The sequence below is a fragment of the Onychomys torridus genome, chromosome 5 (assembly GCF_903995425.1).
Source record: "Onychomys torridus chromosome 5, mOncTor1.1, whole genome shotgun sequence".
Taxonomy (NCBI): domain Eukaryota; kingdom Metazoa; phylum Chordata; class Mammalia; order Rodentia; family Cricetidae; genus Onychomys; species Onychomys torridus.
The window spans coordinates 115,173,379-115,192,836 of record NC_050447.1 but is presented as its reverse complement, the minus strand read 5'-3'; the positions used below and the strand labels follow the sequence as shown (position 1 = coordinate 115,192,836).

The 19,458-nt window shown below is 40.0% G+C and overlaps 1 long non-coding RNA gene across 1 annotated transcript in view; it reads left to right on the top strand.

Annotated features, from left to right (window-relative positions):
- Positions 1 to 6,165: 6,165 nt before the first annotated feature.
- Positions 6,166 to 19,458, top strand: part of LOC118583566 — a 31,341-nt gene continuing 18,048 nt past the window's right edge. Inside the window, exons 1-2 of the long non-coding RNA XR_004944958.1 lie at positions 6,166 to 6,270; positions 12,051 to 12,182. This is a non-coding gene — a long non-coding RNA (uncharacterized LOC118583566). The remainder of the gene's footprint in view (positions 6,271 to 12,050; positions 12,183 to 19,458) is intronic.

The window sequence follows — 19,458 nt, the reverse complement described above, 5'->3', positions numbered from 1 at the left end:
TGAGACATCTGCCCTCAACACTTTTAATTATTTCTATTAATATTTACAAGTGCTCTCATCTTTACATGAGAAATACTACTTTCTTTTACCTTATTGCCCCAACACCTGGCTTCTTGAATTTAGATTTCTTGACTAATTGCAATCAGAATTATCTCTTTACAGCCGCCTACATCCTGCAGTTCTAACCTCAGCTCCAGCAGTGCCTCCCAAGTCTGTTTTTTCTCAGAACCAGCCCTCCGCTCCCCTCTCTACTCGCCAGGCTTTGTTCTGGCATTTAGAAAATTTGTACAGACCTAATGTGACACATTGTAAATTTTTTTCCCTCAATCTTCTTCAAAAGATAGCTAAAGATGAAAAGCAAACACATCTCTATTACGTTTCATAAAAGACTCGGTAGCAGGTTGCTCCCAAGGCCCTCTGGTGCTGCCAGTATTAACATCTAAGGGTGTCTGGGGGGAGAATGCAGTTGTCCACCATGACATCAACTTGGCAAAGAAGGCCAGAGTCCAAACATGCCTAGCTGCTTTTAACCAGGCACACCACCCTAATTATCTCCCACAATAATGCTTTGATCCTGTAACTCCCTTCCCAAAGAAAGCCGGTGGGTCCCCTCTCCCTGCAAAGCCCATACTCTGTAGCTGGATTTCAAACCTCAGGGTGATCCACAGATCACGGCCAGCTTTCTCTTCCGCTGCCTCCCTAATGAGGCCCTTGTTCCCCTGCAGGGCTAGCTCCAGCCATCTTGCCTGCAATTATGTTTCCCTCACTTCTCACCCACTTACTGCACCTTTATGCCCCTCCTTCTCTCCCTCCCCCCCAATGCCTGCCTTCACCTTTTGCTCTTCCCTCATGCTCTATATGGTGGTACAGAAAGCTGGCCTCCTCTCAGATAGGAAGTTGTATCCATCCATGTTGTGACTCTTGTTGCTGATCTTTGAAGCTGACCAGCAGACCACATATTCTTTCACTTCACGTTGATTGCAGTGGCCTGCAGTCACTTTATGCAAAGTAGCTAAGCCATGTGACATATGGATGTTAATGGTATAAAGCAGCACTTATTGCTACTTCACACACACACACACACACACACACACACACACACACACCTCAAGAAAACAACCAACAGATCGTCAATCTCTTCCCCCCCCACCCTGGAAGATGGTTTATGATTAACATTACACTCAACTACTAACTTAAAAGGAGAGACGGTTCAATCCAGCTCAAAGCTTTGGAGGCTGTGTTCTATGATAGCTTGGCCTGTTGCTTTAGGGCCTGTGGTGAGACAGGGCATCATGGTGGACTGTGTGTGCCAGATCAAAGCTGCTCACCTCATAGTGACCAAGAAAAAGGTGAGGGGAGAGCTGGATCCCATAATACCTTTCCTTCAAGGCAGCACCCCTGGTGACCTAACTTTGTTACAGTAAGCCCCACTCTATAATGGTTCTCCCCATTTCCAGGAGTACCACCCTGGAAACCACACTTTAACACAAGGGTCTTTAGTAGACATTGCTGGTCCAGACTGTAGCAGTAACTGGCCATACCTGTCACTTCAACGTTGCTACGACTGGCATTTTCTGCTTCTATGTTCTGGTACAGACAATCCATGCCTCTATTATAGATACCCTCCCATTATGTCTTTCTTCCTAATTAACAGCCAACTCTATATGTAAGCTATATGAACTCTCCATCCAAGGAAATGGGTCATATTCTATTGACTATCTAATTCTGTCTGCTCAGGTGAGAAATATGCATAACTTTTACCTCCTAGGCTGACCCTGAAACCCTCTTGCTCTTTAGTACCTCCTACTAAAGAGACGAGTTGGGACCAGATCAGTAGAGTACAATCTAGGCTCAAGAATATATTATTTGTAGACAAGTTTTCTAGTCATGCACTTTGTGAAAATAAAAAGTTAATTATAGAACCCAACCTTTTTAGGCAGTCTTCAATCCATTTTCTTATGTGCTCCATTGTCATTACCCAGTTTGCCAACTTAAGGTGGGATGGTGAAAACCACATAGCATCCCGATCTAGAGAAAGCTTCAATAGTCGCCAGTCACCACATTTAGATTTTCTGTTCTAGACCCCCTCCATCGTAGAGCACAGGCCAGATGTACTGGCTCTCACAGTAAGCCATCAGTTTGAGAACAAAATCAATATGTGCCTTTGGTCCCTTTCTACTTTATCTGTTCCAGAATTGTCTAATGATTTCCAGAGCATTACATCTTAGTAAAAATTAGGAAAAAAATACTTTGAATTACTTTTTTGAGAAAACATTGAGACATGATTAGCACCTACAGGTTGGAAACTTTTCAAAAAGTAGTATACACATGTTCACGTGTGCAAGCACACACACACACACACACACACACACACACACACACACACACACACACTGTCCTTTCAATGATTGCTTTGAATCTTGGATGGAAACAGTATCACAAATCCAGAAACCCACCTGTTGGTTTAATCTTCCTAATGTGCTGCTCAACCACCCAATCCATGAATCACAACCATTTTCTAGATGAAACAGGGGAATGATAAATTGACTGCACTGGGTAGAGCTGTGTAACACAAGAGGTCAAGTCTAATCTAAACCAGGGACTAGCGGTAATAATTGATCAATACTGCTCCATCAATTATATCAGTTCAAAACTGTTAGCACGGGGCAAAATGAGAGCTAGAAGGAAGAGCATGTATGGATTCTTGGGTTTTTATACCTCAACTGCTTGAGACAATGAAGCCTCATTTATTTTCTTTTCCTGTGTGTGTGTGTGTGTGTGTGTGTGTGTGTGTGTGTGTGCCTTCAAATGCACATATACCTATGTGCATGTGTGTCGGGGTCACATAGAGTATATTCCTCATTTGCTCTCTACCCTCTGTGCTGAGACAGGTTCTCACCAAACTTGAAGTCCATTTTTGTGGCTAGGCTGCCTGGCCAATGAGCTGCTGGAATCTGCCAGTCTCTGCTCACCCAGCACTGGGGTTATAGATGTGTGCCACTGTGCTTGGATTTTTACATGGGTACTGGGAATCTGAACTCAGGTCCTCAAGCTTTTTACACCCAAGCACATTACTGAATGAGCCACCCCCAAACCCATCCCCATTTTAAAATATATTTATAAAACTGTTGCCTCTCAATGCAGTTTGACCCAGTAAAGTCTTCAAATACAAGACTTTTCTCTATCTTGTTCATTTTTGTTTGTTTGGTTTTGTTTTTTGTTTTTTCGAGACAGGGTTTCTCTGTGTACTTTTGGTGCCTGTCCTGGATCTCTCTCTGTAGACCAGGCTAGCCTCGAAATCACAGAGATCCGCCTGGCTCTGCCTCCCGAGTGCTGGGATTAAAGGCATGCACCGCTGCCGCTCGGCTCATTTTTTTTTTACTTTTTATCCCAGAAAGGCTTTTTGCTATCCCAGAGAGGTTTCTGTTCTGTTGTAACTCTTTCTATCCTTAAGCATTTTGCAGTAAAAATATATTACTTTATTTAAGTTTAACTCAGACGTGGCAGAGATGATTAAGTTAGCATTTTATACCTGCACCTTCCATGTCCCTGTCCTCATATGATTGAAGGTTTAGAGCCGTGGCTCTCAACCTGTGGGTCGCATTGGGGGTCAAAGGACCCTTTCACAGGGGTCACATATCAGATACACTGCATATCTGATATTTACATTATGATTCATCACAGTAGCAAAATTACAATTAGGAAGTAGCAACAAGGTAATTTTTTGGTTGGGTGTCACCACAACATGAGGAACTGTATTAAAGGGTCCCAGCATCAAGGAGACTGGGCTAGAGGCTTAGATGGTAGTAAGGTGTGATATGAGTTGCTGTCTCCTAGCATCTGCTCACTCATTCCGAGGAGCAAATGGCTTCAATTCTTTAAAGCCATGTATTTGCATGTGTCTGAATAAGACAAGTATCCTTCTGAATTATGACTTTGGAATATTAGATATTGTCAGTGATGTCTCACTCTCAAACAGATAGCTTTGATCTTGCTTTCATCCACACTCTCAATCCCCAGCCCACATCCCATGTGCCCCTGTGGAGCATCATCTGATTGAGTCATCGATCAGTATTTAGTGTTATCCCCATGACCATGAATATCACTGTGGATACGGTTCAAAGCCAGTCTGCGCACCATACTGTGATTATTTTTCCTTTTATTTCAGCTCCCTAAAGAAAATCCTTGATTTATATATTTCCTTGGATATGTATGCAATTATTAATTCATCCTTTAGCTAAGCATACCAATACATTTACACTCACTGCATATAATATTAAACTTGCCTTATGGAACACCTCTGGTTTTGTTTTTGATGGGATTGCACTATGTGGTCCAAGCTGGTCTTGAGGTTGCCTCCTCGTGCCTCCTCTCTCCAGGGTGCTAGGGTTACAGGTGTGAGCCAACATGCCTAATTTTCTGTCCAAGCTTTTGAGGTTTGACTTGCTAGTTTTTATGGTACCCTTTCACAGCCATCTTGACAGATGCCTTCTCTTTTCCCCTGACAGACAGCCATTTCCTGGCTTCTGTGCCTTCCTCTTTCTGAGCTTATGCCCTCATTTTGGGTGTATCCACCCTCTGGTGGCTTCCTGGGAAAGGGTTCATGGAAAGCAAAACTCTTGGAGACTTTCCGCTCGAGGTCACCTAATGCTCAGATTTAACTTAAACTTCAGTTGGAGAGAGAATTCTAGAATAGAAAGACTTTTTGCCCAGAATTTTGAAGGCACTAAACCCATGGTCCCTGGCTTCCAGCTTGTTGAGGAGGTTCCTGATGCCCTGATGATGTTGCCATTCATCATGTGAGATGTCTTTTTTCTCAGTGCTCAGAGTTATTTCTCTTCATCCTTATTTTCTAAATTTCACAATGACATATCTCATTTTTATTACTGTATTTTGGGCTCTCTTGGTCAAATTTTGGCTTAAAATATGGTGTTAATTTCATTTGGGGAAAATATTTCAAGTTATACTGTAGTAGGAATCTTAAAAGTCTCATTAATAAAAACAAACCTGAGGCCAGTTATTGGGGTGAATGCTGGAAGATAAAAGAAGCAGAACAAGCCAGTTTCCTCACCTCGCCAGTTCCTCAGCTGGTCTTGTTTCCTCAGACTGCAAACTTCTGTGTCCTCATCCCAATGGCTCTCAGCTGAACTGCTGCTCAAAACCTAAAAGCTTAAATAGCCAAATGCTGCTAGTTTCTGGTCTTCATGCCTTATATAATCTTTCTCTTTCTGCCCCCACTCCCTGGGATTAAAGGCATGTATCTCCATGCTGGCCTATCCTTGAACACACAGAGATCCGCCTGGCTCTGCCTCCCAAGTGCTGGGATTAAAGGCATGCGCCACCACTGCCCAGCTTCTGTTATGGCTTGCTCTGACCCATTTTCTAGCCACCATTTTTGGTTCTGTATCTAGTGGCTGTCTGTTCTCTGACCCCAGATAAATTTATTAGAGTGCACTATATTTTGGGGAACACAATACCACCACATTATACCTCCATCGTTTTCCTGTCTACCTTTTCTGAGTCCTTTCAGGAAACAATTCAGACATCATCCTGCCAGGCTCCCCCACTGCTTCTCTTATCTTTCATCTCCTATGTTTCTACTTTCACTTCTCATCTGAAAAATCTCCCTACATTATGTTCTAACATTTTCCTTGATTTTTCTCATTTTCACAATTCAAGTTGTAATACCTAAGGACACCCCACTTCCATTTTTCTAAAAACCCTCTATTCTACCTGTAAACATATTACACTGGAATGTTAATGGCGTTTTTTTTTTTTTTTTCTTTTTGTTCTTCCTCATACTGTCTGCTTTCTCCTGTCACTGTTTCTCCAATTCTTCTTCCTCTTATCTGAGATCCTGGTAAACTCCATCTCACTAGGAATGACACCCCAAAAGCTAAGTCAGAGCCTTTACAATGTGTAGCTGGTCTGCACTGGAAATTCCCTGCCAGCTGGCCTGGGTTACACTTCTTTTGAAGTCTTTATGGTCAGTATTTCAGACTTCTGCTTGGGGTGTGTGTGTGTGTGTGTGTGTGTGTGTGTGTGTGTGTGTGTGTGTGTGTTTCAAACCACAAAAGGATGAAAAATATGACATGTTTCAGTATGTAGTTATATGTTCAACCTCCCTGATTATAGTACCCTCTTGTGTCTCTGACTCCAGGAAGTCAACATCTCAACTCTGGTAGCCAGTAGGATCTGTCACCAGGAGACCAGAAGAGAATCCTGAGGTCCAGTTGGCTTTTCATCTCACCTGCAATGCAACTTCCGGAGGTAACCCTGATGCCCATTCCTGAATCTCCATTTTGAAATTCTTTTTTAAAAGACAAGAGAAGGAAGTGGCTTAGTTTTCCCTACAATCAGTTCAAGATTCTGTCTCAGATCTGGTTCTCACTACTAAATCTTTATCACATCATATAGTCATGTTTAGTTTGCTTTTGTAGCTCTGTGCCTTTCAAAACGTGTATTGTCACCTGAGTGGGAGAATTAAGCTAAAAGCTACTAGTCTGCCACCTTTAACTGAACGTCCGGCAGTATCTAGTCACAGTGCCCAAAGGATGTGGTTCATTGTTCGGCAAGAAATTATTTGAAAGTGTGATTTGTGTGAAAGCAGAACTTCAAGAGAAGTGTAATTACATTCATAATTTATATCTTCTCTGGGAGAGGAGTAACATTTTAAAAACTTCTCTAAAGGCCAGGGAACATCTGTTTTTAACCTTAAATGTTGGTTAATGGGTACTTCCTCCTTAAGGAAGTCTGCTCTCTCTTAAGCCTGGCATTGTGGGTCTGGGGCCTTCCAGCCAGTTGCCATTGCTATGCTGAAATGTACCTGTGCCTGGGAGGTTCCTGCAGGTTAGATTTTGCTGCTGAGAAAGCTGCTGTTGCTGGCACTGAATTTCAATGACTTCCTGCAGGCAAACACCTGGAGGCAATTACCTGTACTTGCCTGCCAGCAGACACACATACAATTTGGATGGGGAAACTATCTGTATGAATTTTAAAGGGGGTAGGGGTACATTTGCTTTGTGTAATATTTTGCTTGTGTCTAGGTTATCCAGTCTAAGAATTTGCCTTTGCCCAATTATGTGTTAATTAAGCCATTTTTTCCCTCACCATAGAATTGGCAAACGTGGTCTTTGGCCTTTTCTCTTCTGCCTGGTAATAAATGACTCCTTTCTTTTCTTAGGCTGGGGACAATAGTAGTGAGGGGAGAAATAAGGAAGGTCAGTGATCCACATTTTACTGTGAAATGACAACATTTTAACCTGACATTCTTTAATAATAGACCTGCCATTCAAAAGAAAAAAATAGGTCAAGGCTGAGGACAGAGTCACATGTAAAATTATATCAAACTCTATTGCTAATATTTATGCAGACTTAGTGATACTTTATATACCTAGATACGGTCTCTGGGGAAAACTGATATGTTGATCATTATTTTAGCTAAGTGTGTCTTCCTTTAGCTAAATCGTAAGTGTTTTTAATGTAAATGTTGATTTAAATTACACCTTTGGAAATATCAGCAATACCATTAAAATATGGGCAGAGTTATCGTTACTGTACTGGATAATGCTAATGGAATGTATTTTATGATTTTGTAGATGAGTGCAAGGAAACCAAATTATGAACTGATTTTGAATGCAGGCAGACCTCAGTCCTGACTTAGTGAAGCTTCAAAGTGTCGCTTCCTTCTGATTTTATTCTATCCGGGCAAAACTAAGGATGACTAACAAGCTCTGAAACTTCCTGTCTTCAGCATAACCAAAACATCACACATATGACTTTTTCCCTCTCTCTCTCTCATTCCTCTTTCTGGAATCTCAGTTTTATACTTAAGGTATCAGCTTTCATTGTTACAACCCTCATCCCCGGACTCCCCCTGTCCTTCCCACCCCCGAAGTTGTTAAACATGGCTGCCTGGAGCCTTTTCCTCCCTCTTGATAATTATAACAACCTAGATCCTCCCAGCACACAATAAAGATTTCTACTATACTGGTTACTAATACATAAAGCTTCTGCTTTATTTACAGAGCCCCCCTGAGAGCTGTAATAAATCATACTTTTCTGCAATTTTAGTGTTAAAATTGGCTACTGCACTGCCAAACAAGAACTTGACATTAAGTAAAACAAGACAATGACCAGCAATATCTCACAAAATGAAACCACCATGGTGACTCACTGATGATTTAAAATAGTGTAGCACTTCATTCCAAGAATTACTGGTTGAGAAAAAAAAAAATGCCTACTAACACAGGGCAGCTTTAGCATGTAGGTCCACACATGTGACTGCCTCCCTACATACCCAGCCCTCATCCCCGACTCCCAGATTGCTAGAATTCTAATCGGCCAAATCTGAAAACCATCTAAACTTTTCCTGTCTCCTTTCTTCTGAGAGTAAAGGTTTTGAGTAAGGAAGGACTTATCAGTCAGCCTTTGCTGTGTGACAAATAATACCAAAATGCAGTAGCCTAATAATAATTGTTTGCTTGGCCTACAATCGGGCAGGCTAATACTGTAAGTGAACTTCTCTGGAGACTTCTGATCTTTCTAGTGGGTTCATTTATGTATCTGGTTGGCTGTGGGCCCGGCTGGGCCTGGCTGGGCTTGGCTGGCATAAGGTGGCTCCCCAATAGAAAGTGAGCCTGATTATGATATTGTTTGTCAAAGCCAGTCACAAGACCAGCCAAGTAGAAAAACAGGATCTAGAACTTGATGAGAGGAATTGAAAAATAGTACAAGTAAAAGGCTATGCGTTCAATGAGAGAAAGACTGGTTTTCAGCTTTAGATCATCCAGTGTTTAAGCAACCCATCCTGACTATTAATGACAGCGCTGAGGTAATTGAAAACTATAACAAATTCTTCAAATGAGCTGTTGGTTCAGAAAAAGACAACTAAAGTGGAGCAAGCAATAAAGGAAATCTCCTTTATCACCCACTTCTCTGTTTACTGAAACAATATGCTGCCCCCCAAAACCAAAAAACTCTAGCCTACAGTATCTCTAGTGCAATTTCCGAGCACACTGTACCTACACAGAAACATGTAGTAGTCACAAGCAAAGACTTAAAATAAGACAAGTGTAATGAGAGTATTCAGATTTCTTACATTTCCCTTCAAGAGAATAAAGACTTTGATAAGTTAGGAATACTTGTTTCTTTCTGGAGACTAACCACCATAAAAGTAATCAAATGAGAACATCACCGTCAAGCTAAAGGAGAGGAACCCAGGTGACTCTCCAACTCAGTCCAGAGGAAGGGAGAAGACAGGAAAAAGGGACCTGAAGCCCATTAAGCAGTTAATACATCACTCGATGAGATGGAGCTGTTGAAACAAAATATTAATAGCTACATGAAGTCGGGGTGGACTGAATAGCCCAATTAAAAGATCAAGACGCCAGTCTGAATAAAGTGGGGCAGCTTAAATAAGACACATGAAATGAAGCAATAGAGAAATATGCCATACAACTGTCAGCTCCCCCAAACCGGAATTCCTAGGCCCTTAGCTGCCAAATTAGTCTTTAAAGAAAAGATTTATTCTATTTACTAGATGTGAAATGGTACACTTCAATGATACATTTGTAATTAAGTAGGAAGAAACTGAAATTTAAGCTTACCATTTAACATTGTCTCACAATATGTAAAGCAAAGTTAAACAGACCTCTGAAAAACAGGCTGATCTCCTGCCACACTTAACCACACTACAAGGGTTTGTTTGCTTGCTTGTTTTGTTTTGTTTTTAGCATGCCTCTTAATAATAGAGCCAGCCAACTAAAAGCCAGGCAGCATGTAGGAAGCTGAACAGTCATGAGAGAGCAGGATTGGATGTTCAAACACCGATGATGTAAGTGCACGACTCTTTCAAACACACAGGAACACTCACGGGACATGGCAAAGGTCACAAGGTCAGACTTGACACATTTGGATGGAGTCTTCTCTTACTCCATGTAGCAATGGTAACAAACCTCTCAAAATATGAAAACAAAAGCAGAAAGCCTCATATATTTGCAAACTAGGAAATTAAGAAACAAATCTACTGGATAGTTCAAAATAGCACACTGATCCTGATGATACCAGAAAGAAAGTTAGTTAGAAAGTAAAAATAAGGCGCCACATGTTGTCTTAGTCGGGGTTCTTATTGCTGTGATGAAACACCATAATCAAAGCAAGTTGGGGAGGAAAGGGTTAATTTGACTTACGGTTTCACATGAGTCTATCACTGAAGGACATCAGGACAGAAATTCAAGCAGGACAGGAATCGTGAGCAGGAGCTAATGCAGAGCCCATGGAGGGGCACTGCTCACTGGCTTGCTCCCTATTGCTTATTCAGCCTGCTGGCTTACAGAACCCAGGACCATCAGCCCAGGGATGGCACCATCCACAATGGGCAGGGCCCTCATCCGTCAATCACTAATTGAGAAAATGCTCTACAGGTTTGCCGATAGCTGCTCTTAAGCAATTTTGCAATCAAAGCTCTCTCTCAGATGACTATACTTTGGTCAAACTGACATAAAACTAGCCAGGATACATATCAACTTAGAAATACAGTTAACCTGGCACACAGCACAGTGTGTCTTCAAATACTTTAATTTAACGAGGGAGAAGGATATCCATCAATTAAACAGAAATATCTTTTAAAGTGGAAGTGAAATAAAAGGTAGGTTAATAGAAACGTAGCATAAAGAATATCAACAAAACCAAAAGCAATTCCTTTAGAAATAAATCAAAGGTGGAAATAATATCAGTAAGGCAAGAATCATACAGCGTACCATAGCTCATCTAGAAAATGACAATTGTAATAACATTAATGAAAGCAATTCAATGCTTTTGAAAGTGTCGACAAAATGTCCTAATTTCTAGAGAAAAATACATAAATTTAAGAAGACATAGAAATGTATAGTCTTGTGTCTTAAGGAAACAGAACCCATAGTTTAAAATCTGTTGCATAAATAAAACCCCAGGTTAAATAAAGAGATAACACTAGTCTTATCAAACTTTTAAAAAGAGCAGGAAAATGGGACTATTTCTCACTTAATGAGGCCCTAAGAACCTCAAGCCCCTCCACCATGAGAAAGAACAATAAAAAGAATAGGGGAATAAAATTATAAGCCAGCCTAATCCATACTGATGAACATATATTCACCCTTCATGAAATTGAAGTGTGTATGGAATATACATATTCCAAATATTTAGCAAAAAATTAATAAAAGCTGTTCATATTGGGAAGTTCTAGAGAGAGGCAGAAGGAAAGCTGTTCAGCACAGAAACATCTAGAAAAAGTGGTAAATATCTTATAATGAAGAAGAAAGAGAACTGGATTGATGGGTGATGTCATTCTGTATGCTGTGAAAATGTGCTGCTCTGATTGGTTGATATATAAAGCTGTTTGTCCAATGGTGAGGCAGAATAAGGTTAGGCAGGACATTCTAAAAAGAGACAGAGGGAAGAAGAGAGAGCAAGGGAGATGCTGCTAGCTGCCCCCAGAAGAAGCAAGATGTAAAGGTACTGGTAAGCCATGAGCCATGTAGCAAAGTATTTATTTATAGAAATTTAAGATATAAGAACTAGATAGCAAGAAGCCTGCCATGGCCATAGTTTAAAAATAACATTAGCCTGTGTGTGTTTATTTGGGTCTGAGCAGTTGCCTGACTGGTGGGTGAGAAAGATTTGTCCTGACCGTGGGCCAGGGAGGACACAGGAAAACTTTCAGCTACACTGGGTGACAGCAACAAGTGAAGTCTTGTTATGTCAGAATTCCAGTACACACAGCTTGGCATGTGGTGTATGATTATAACCCTAGCACATGGGGCTAAGGCAGGAGGAATCTGAGTTGAGTGCCACCCTGGGCTATATAATGATCCCAGTAAATCAAATGAATAAATAATAGTAAAAAATCAAACATGGGTGTTTTATATCCAATGCTAAAACTAAAGAAAAAATGACTCCCAAATTGGATTAAACCTAAGTCTTTGTTTTGCTAGCTGCAAGACATCTCAAAGAAAAAATAAAAATAAGATAAAGATTAATTTAATTTTGGAAATATTGTTTGTCTATAAAAGGTAATGAGACAGAAGTTTTCAAACTCATTGGATGGAAGAGCCACACGTGTGGAAGAAACATATTTTCACGAATTTCAAAGAGCCAAAGGCAAGGACCAGAAGTGAAAACAATACTGTTTGCCAAAGGTTGAGGTGAGCTTGTAGAGGAATGGTATGGGATTAAGATGGTGGAACTGTCATGAAATTGGATTGTGTTAGCTGCACAGCTCTGTGTGTACACCAAGGCTGAATGGAAATGGGAAGTGTATCACATGGGCATTATAGCGGGCCAAAGCTCACACTGCTAATCTGTAACATATCAAAAATGGAAGTGTAATTACTACTCAGAGTGGATTGAACTCACCATCATCAAACCTGTAAGTCAAACCATTGCATGATGGGGGCTGTCTGCCTGTTCCTCCTTAATGTTGAGACTTGGGGGCTGTCTGCCTGTTCCTCCCTAATGTTGAGACTTGGGGGCTGTCTGCCTATTCCTCCCTAATGTCTAGATGCTTTTTGTTTGTTTGTTTATTTTTCAAGACAGGGTTTCTCTGTGTATTCCTGGCTGTTCAGGAACTCACTCTGTAGACCAGGCTGACCTAGAACTCACAGATCCACCTTAGACTCCACGTTTAAAAATGCCCAAAAGCCTTACCCTACATTAGAAAAGCCGAACCAAACAAAAGGCAGTGAATTGATCAGGGTGCTCCTACAACATCTGAGTGCTCTGAAATATGGATGTTTTTCTCACGGAATGCCAGGGAGGTTTGAGTCTTGACATCATGTTGCCCTCAGTCTGTGACTCAGATCATTTCTGAATGGAAAGTCCTTGGTCTCCATGGCAGGAAGAAAGGAAACTCTGGAGGGGAGGGCTCTGTTGAAGCCTGGCTAGGATATGTATCTTCATGTTAAATTACCCTTTGTTAGAATGATCCACAGCTATAGTGCATTCAACTGTTGAAGAAGCACCCCAACTCTGACCCCTGGCACACCTATTTGTGATATGAATATTCATTCATCCTGTCCTGTGGACACTGGGCTTGGTGTTCTGACTTTCCTTGGCTAGATAAATGGGGGCGTAAATGGGTGTGGCTTGCTAGCTCTATCATGATACCATGCCAGCAGGGAACCACAGCAGCTTGACCTTGGACCCCAGGATTGTCCTGACCTCTAAACCAAGTATACCTCAGTTTATCTGTGCATTTGCTAGGGAGGAAAAAAAAAATCTCACTATGACTATCAGGGTGTTCCCCCACTGTCACATATGTCCCAGACTTGTGTTGTGTGCAGCAAGTACTTTATCCATAGCGGGTAACTTAAAAAAAAATTTTTATATAGCTTAAAGAACATCTCATTTAGCTCCATTTAAAGGGTATTTGTTTAGAAAACTCTTAAATACATTTCTAAAAGAAAAGAACTTTTACATCTTTATTGAAAATAAAAGCTATTCATGATAATTCCCCATCCTCGTCTCATTTCAAAGAATCATGATTTTAAGTAATTGAGTCTGAATAACATTTAGCTAAATATAATATAGACCAAGTATGTCCCAAACACTGAAAACCAAGAAGATCCATAATTAATATTTGCAAATTATGTCTTTGTGATAAAAGAGCTTTTGTCATATGCTACTGATATTTTGGTGTTACATAGCAAAGCCTGACTAATACAGTAATCGTTTCATAGGTACCAGTGAGTATTTAGAGCGAGTGAGTTCTAATGGCCAGGTAACACATCAACACGTTGCCATTAACAAAAATGAAAAATGAATTAGCATTATCAAGATGGGCTCAAACTGCTTTCCTCCCTGGGTGCCTCCTCAGTTTATGATCTAGAAGTGGCTAATCTGATCAGCAACATTGCTGCTATAGAACTTCCATCATTTTGCAGAACAAGGCTTCTCAGGGCTTACGTTTATCAATATGGAATAGATGAGCATAATAGATGTGAGTTTTGTCTTATTTGAATGGTGATTGGTTATACACACATCAAAGTAATGTGACCCCATTCATCTCATCATGCTTCATTTCTAATCACTGAGTTTTATGTAGTAATTATTTATAAAATTTTGTGACATGGTTATGTTGTTTTGACTAATTATGTACTAACAATAGCAATAATAGCACTATCCAAGAGGCAATTGACACATAAAGCCTTATGTTCACTGATAATTAAAAAAATCACTTTCAATTCATATGATTATCTTGTTATAGAAGAAATTATTTCCATGGTTTTGTAAAAAGAATAATAAATATCAAGAAGAAGATTGTTTAAAGTAGAATGGGGATAGACACTGAGGAACAAAATGGGATAAAATATAATTTTTGACTATTTGAAAGTGATTCATAGTTTCAAAAGTGGTTGGGGGCTGATATTAAATTAAATTACTATGGTATTGTGATGTTATTGATGAAACCTAAAGATAACTTTAATATCACTAGTATATTACTGAATACACAATCAATCTTTATAAACTTATTGGTTTGTATTTGTATTCTTACACACGTTCACTTGTATACATATACAGAGATGTATGTATACATTGATGTTAAGTGTCTTTCTCACCTGCTCTCCACCTTAATTTGTGAGTTAGGATCCCTCACTGGAACTGGAGCCCATGCATTCGGCTAGACTGACTGATCAGTGAGCTTCAGGGGTCCTCCTGTTTCTGCCCCCACCTCCAGTGTGGGATTACCCATATATGTCACTGCACCTAGAAGCTTTGATGGAAATGATGAACTGCAAATGCTGATGAAGATATGGGGACTCTTATTGGTAGGTAGGGCATAAAGTAATGTAGCTGGTATGGAAATTCCTCCAAAATTTAACTACCATATGACCCCAGCAATTCTACTACTAAGTAATTACCAGAAGGTAATAAAGTCAGCACACAGAGGTGTCTGCCCTCCTGTATTCATTGTATGACCATTCAAAACAGCCAACATGTGGAATCAACCTACACTCATAGATGAATATAAGGTAGAATGTGGTAAGAGACATACACACACACAGGAAGAGAGAGAGAAAATATTATTCAGCCATTAGAAAGGACACTATCTTGTCATTTGAGGCAACTTAGATGGACCTGAAAGGCTCCACGTTAAACAAAATGAGGTAGGCACAGAATAACCAATACTGCATGAACTTACTCAATAGAATCTCAAAAAGCTGATACCATTGATGTAGAGAACAGAATAAAGGTTACTTGGTTTTGGAATGCTGTCTTGGTTTCTTTTCCTGTTGCTGTTTTAAATATTCCGACAAGAGCAGCGTAGGAAGAAAAGGTTGATTTTGGCTCATTGTTCCTGGGTACAGTCCATCACAGTGGGGAAATCAAGGCAGCATGTGTGTGAAGCAGCTGGTCACAACCCATCCACAATCAGAAAACAAAGAGATGTATGCCAGCTGCTGCTGCCCAACCCTCTTTCTCCATCTATACAAGTCAGGATCCCAGCCAGGGAGTGGTACATGGGTCTTCCCACCTCAAGGCTATCCAATTAGTCTCTTCCAGGCATGCAGGGGCCCACCTTGATCAGATGATTCTAGAGTCTGTCAGGTTGGCAATTGATATTAACCAGCAGAGGAGAGTAAAGGAAAGTTGGAAGATAAGAAATGGCTTCGAGACTACAAAGCTGTAAAACCCCACTGTAGTTAACAGTGCATTGTACATTTCAAAATAACTAGCAAGGGGGAGTTTGAGTATTCTCCTCAGAGAAATGACTGATGTTTTAGATGATACGTATGTTAATTGCCCCCATGACCCTGATCCTCACACAATCTGTGCATATGTTAGAATACCACCACACTATGTCTCACACACATGTACCATTGTTAAACTGGGGGATGTCAAGGAATGTTCACCCTCCTTGATGCTAACCAGTTGATCTTTTCAAATCATTAGAATATATTGAGGTTTTTATCTTTTTAGTAAATAAAACTACAAATAAATGAGACTGGGGGCCAGTGAGCTGGCTCAGTAGGTAAAGGCTCTTGCTGCCAAGCTTTATGAACTGACTTTGGTCCCCAGATCCCATATGTTAGAGAAAGAAAAACAACTCCTGCAGGATGTTTTTCTTCCTACCACATACATGCTGTCACACACACACACACACACACACACACACACACACACACGCACGCACACACACGCACACACACACACACACACACACACACACACACAAGAATGTAATTTTTAAAATAAAATAAGAGCAGTCCATGTATCACAGGCTACAGTGCAGGCCAGCCAATTTTGTAGTCATGCTGTTAGAATAAGCAATGGATGTTCTTACTCAAACATTTTTTAACTGGTGATGCTGCAAGGGTGAACAATAGGAGCCTCTTCCCTCTGACACTCTTGATGAAGTGGATGGTCTGTGTGGAATATATAAATAACCCTAACTGGCTCAATATGTAGATGATCCACCCTGAATAAAATTGAAAAAGATGATAATTATCCCTCCAAATTTGCCAAACCCAGATGATTTTATGGATGTTATTTTCGACTCTGAAATTACAGATTTCTTTTGCAATTTAAAATATGCAAGTAGAAAGAAAGATGGAAACCTTCCCAGTTTATTTTAACCTCATACCAAAACCTGATAAAATTATCACAATGGGAGAAAACTTCAGCTAAATCTCACTGGTGATTATAGAGGAGGAAAAACCCTAAAGAAAATCATCAGTCCAGATATATTAAGAGAACATCGAGTCACTACCATAGTAAGGTTTATCCTCAGAAACAACGGTGGTTTAGTAAGAAGTCTGTTACTGAAAGAGATACATATTATTTTAAAATATCATCATTCAATAAGTGCTCTTCCAAACACACATTATTCATTATCCAGGGCTGGGTAGGTATTAGGGAAGCTTGAGGAAGTGCTTTCATATTGAATATATACATGTATACACAGATAATACATAGCCAAGACAAAAATCCATCCTTCCCTCCCTCCTTCCTTCCTCCTCTCCACATTCCTTTCTTCCTCGTCCTGCCTTACTTAAGGGATAATACTATCAAATTCGCAAAAACTTAATATAAACAATTACTATAGCCTGGTAAACATTAGTCAATATAATGAAAAATAAGTTAAAGAGTAGTCAAAGAATGTATCAATATTTGCATCTGAAAATTCTTTAAATACAAAAGTTGAAAAATGGCCATTTAGGAAACACACATAGACACATTCCTTCTAAAACAGTTTCTCCAAAACAAAAATAGATGACATAGATAGCCTCTTAATCATAAATGCCCAGACTTCATGACAAGACATTTCTAACATTGCCAAGCAATGCTAACAACTATGGAGTGACTCCATCAGTAGGAAGATCCAGCATTATTAAAGGAACAGTTCTTGCTAACTCCCGAGCATATAGTAGAAATTTCTAGTTGTGTTTTTTTTTTTTTAATTCTATGTGTTTTACTTGCATGCCTGACAGTATACTACCAGCATGCAGTACCTAAGGAGGCCAGAAGAGGAAGTTATAGATAGAGTTATAGATGGTTGTGAGCTGACCTGAGGGTGCTAGGCATCAAACCTGGGTCTCTCAACCAGTGAGCCATCTCTCCAGCCTGCTCTAATATAATGTAATATTTAATTATGTTATGTAGAACAGGTGATTTCAAAGCTGACCTAGGAAAATAGACTCCAATAATCCAGGAAAAAACCCACAAAAAGCCTAATAGTGAAAAGGAATTTTTTAATAGCTTTCAAAATACAATGACTAAAATAAGTATGACAGAGGAGGCAAGGCCCTAGAAAGATATCAGCCATTCTCAAGAGTTTCATACATGCTACAGTAACTTTATTAGCAACAGGAGATATTTATATTGTTTAATAACGATGTTGAAACTATTGGTATAATTTTTTTTCAAAAGAAGAGCAATTTCCTAACCATATAATACAAACATAAAAATCTCAAGTATGAGAAGACTGGGGAGATGGGTCAGTAAGTAAGACCATGTGCTTCACAAGCATCAGGACCAGAGTTCGAATCCCAGCACCCACTTTAAAGGCCTAGCACACCTGTCATGCCAGTGCTGATGAGGAGTGGGTCATGGCAGAGATCCAAGGACCACTGGGGCTCGATGCTGCCAGCTTAGCCCAGCCCAGAAGTGGTGAGCTAAAGGGTCAGTGGGAGACCAGGTGTCAAGGCAGAGCAATCAAGGAAGACATTCAACATAAATGTATCCAGCCATACCACATCTTCCTCTGGCCTCTGCATGTGCACACATACATGATACACACAGGCACATACCACAAAAACAAAAATATTTCAAATATGAAAGTTGATTATATTAAAGAAAAACTGCCTAAACAGGAGGAGAACATGGTTCTATTTCGATTTTTCTGGGAACCAAGTGCAATGAATTTTAGAGCTAGCATTTAACAAAGTAATGCAGGATGAGAGATACAGTGGATACCTATTTGGAATGAGAACGCGCAGCTAGTAAACAGCACAGACCTCATGAAACCCCCCAAATTAAAATTTATGCAAACACACTCCGGTGCTCTGTTCTGTGTTGTCATGAGACTGCTGCCTTATAAGACAATAACTTTTTAAGTTATTTTCATAAAAAGACAAAGCAGCTTTGGACTTCCTGTTTGCCCAAAGTGGGTTTTTTGAACTGAGTGATGAGTTCCCCACCACTTCACAACTCCTTGTGGACAGTGTCTCGTGACTTTTTAGTACTGTGCCAGACTGTGAAAATTTCTCACATTTCTTTCCCTCATGACTTAGAAGAGCCAGGCATTTCAGGCTGTCTTCTGTAGCCTCGCCTTAGGAGACTCTGAATCAGCTGCATTATTTCAGTAAATCATCCTGGATGACCCTGGAATGTACTATATCTGCCCCGAAGTTTGTAGTTCCTGACAAAGCAGCAAGAAAAAGTTTAAATTTTTTTTTCACTTTGGTAATATGACCACTCCTTTTATTAGCTAGAAAAAAATCTAACAACCCTGTGTCTTATCAGCCATTTATTTATCTCTTTCTTTTGATAAATTATGTTTCAGTATTAGGTGAGTATGTTTTTTATTAGATTTTGCTTCTGTTTTTTGTTTTGTTTTTTGTTTGCTTTTTGAGACAGGGTTTCTCTGTGTGCAGCTCTGGCTGTTCTGGAATTCACTCTATAGACCAGGCTATCATTGAACTCATGAAGATCCACCTGCCTCTGAGTGCTGGGATTAAAGGTGTGTGCCACCACCGCCTGGAAAAATTTTGCTTCTTAATGTCCAAATATTTTATATTATATAAAAATTTACAACAAATGGTTTTATGATATGGATGTTTTAAAATAGCATGCAATGGTGTACCTAGCAAAGATTATTATTGTTATTTTTAATGCTGTGGGTAGATCTGGAATGTTGCCACAGGCCCTGTGATAGAAGTTTGGTCCTCAGTGTGGTGCTATTAAGGATGGGTGTACAGG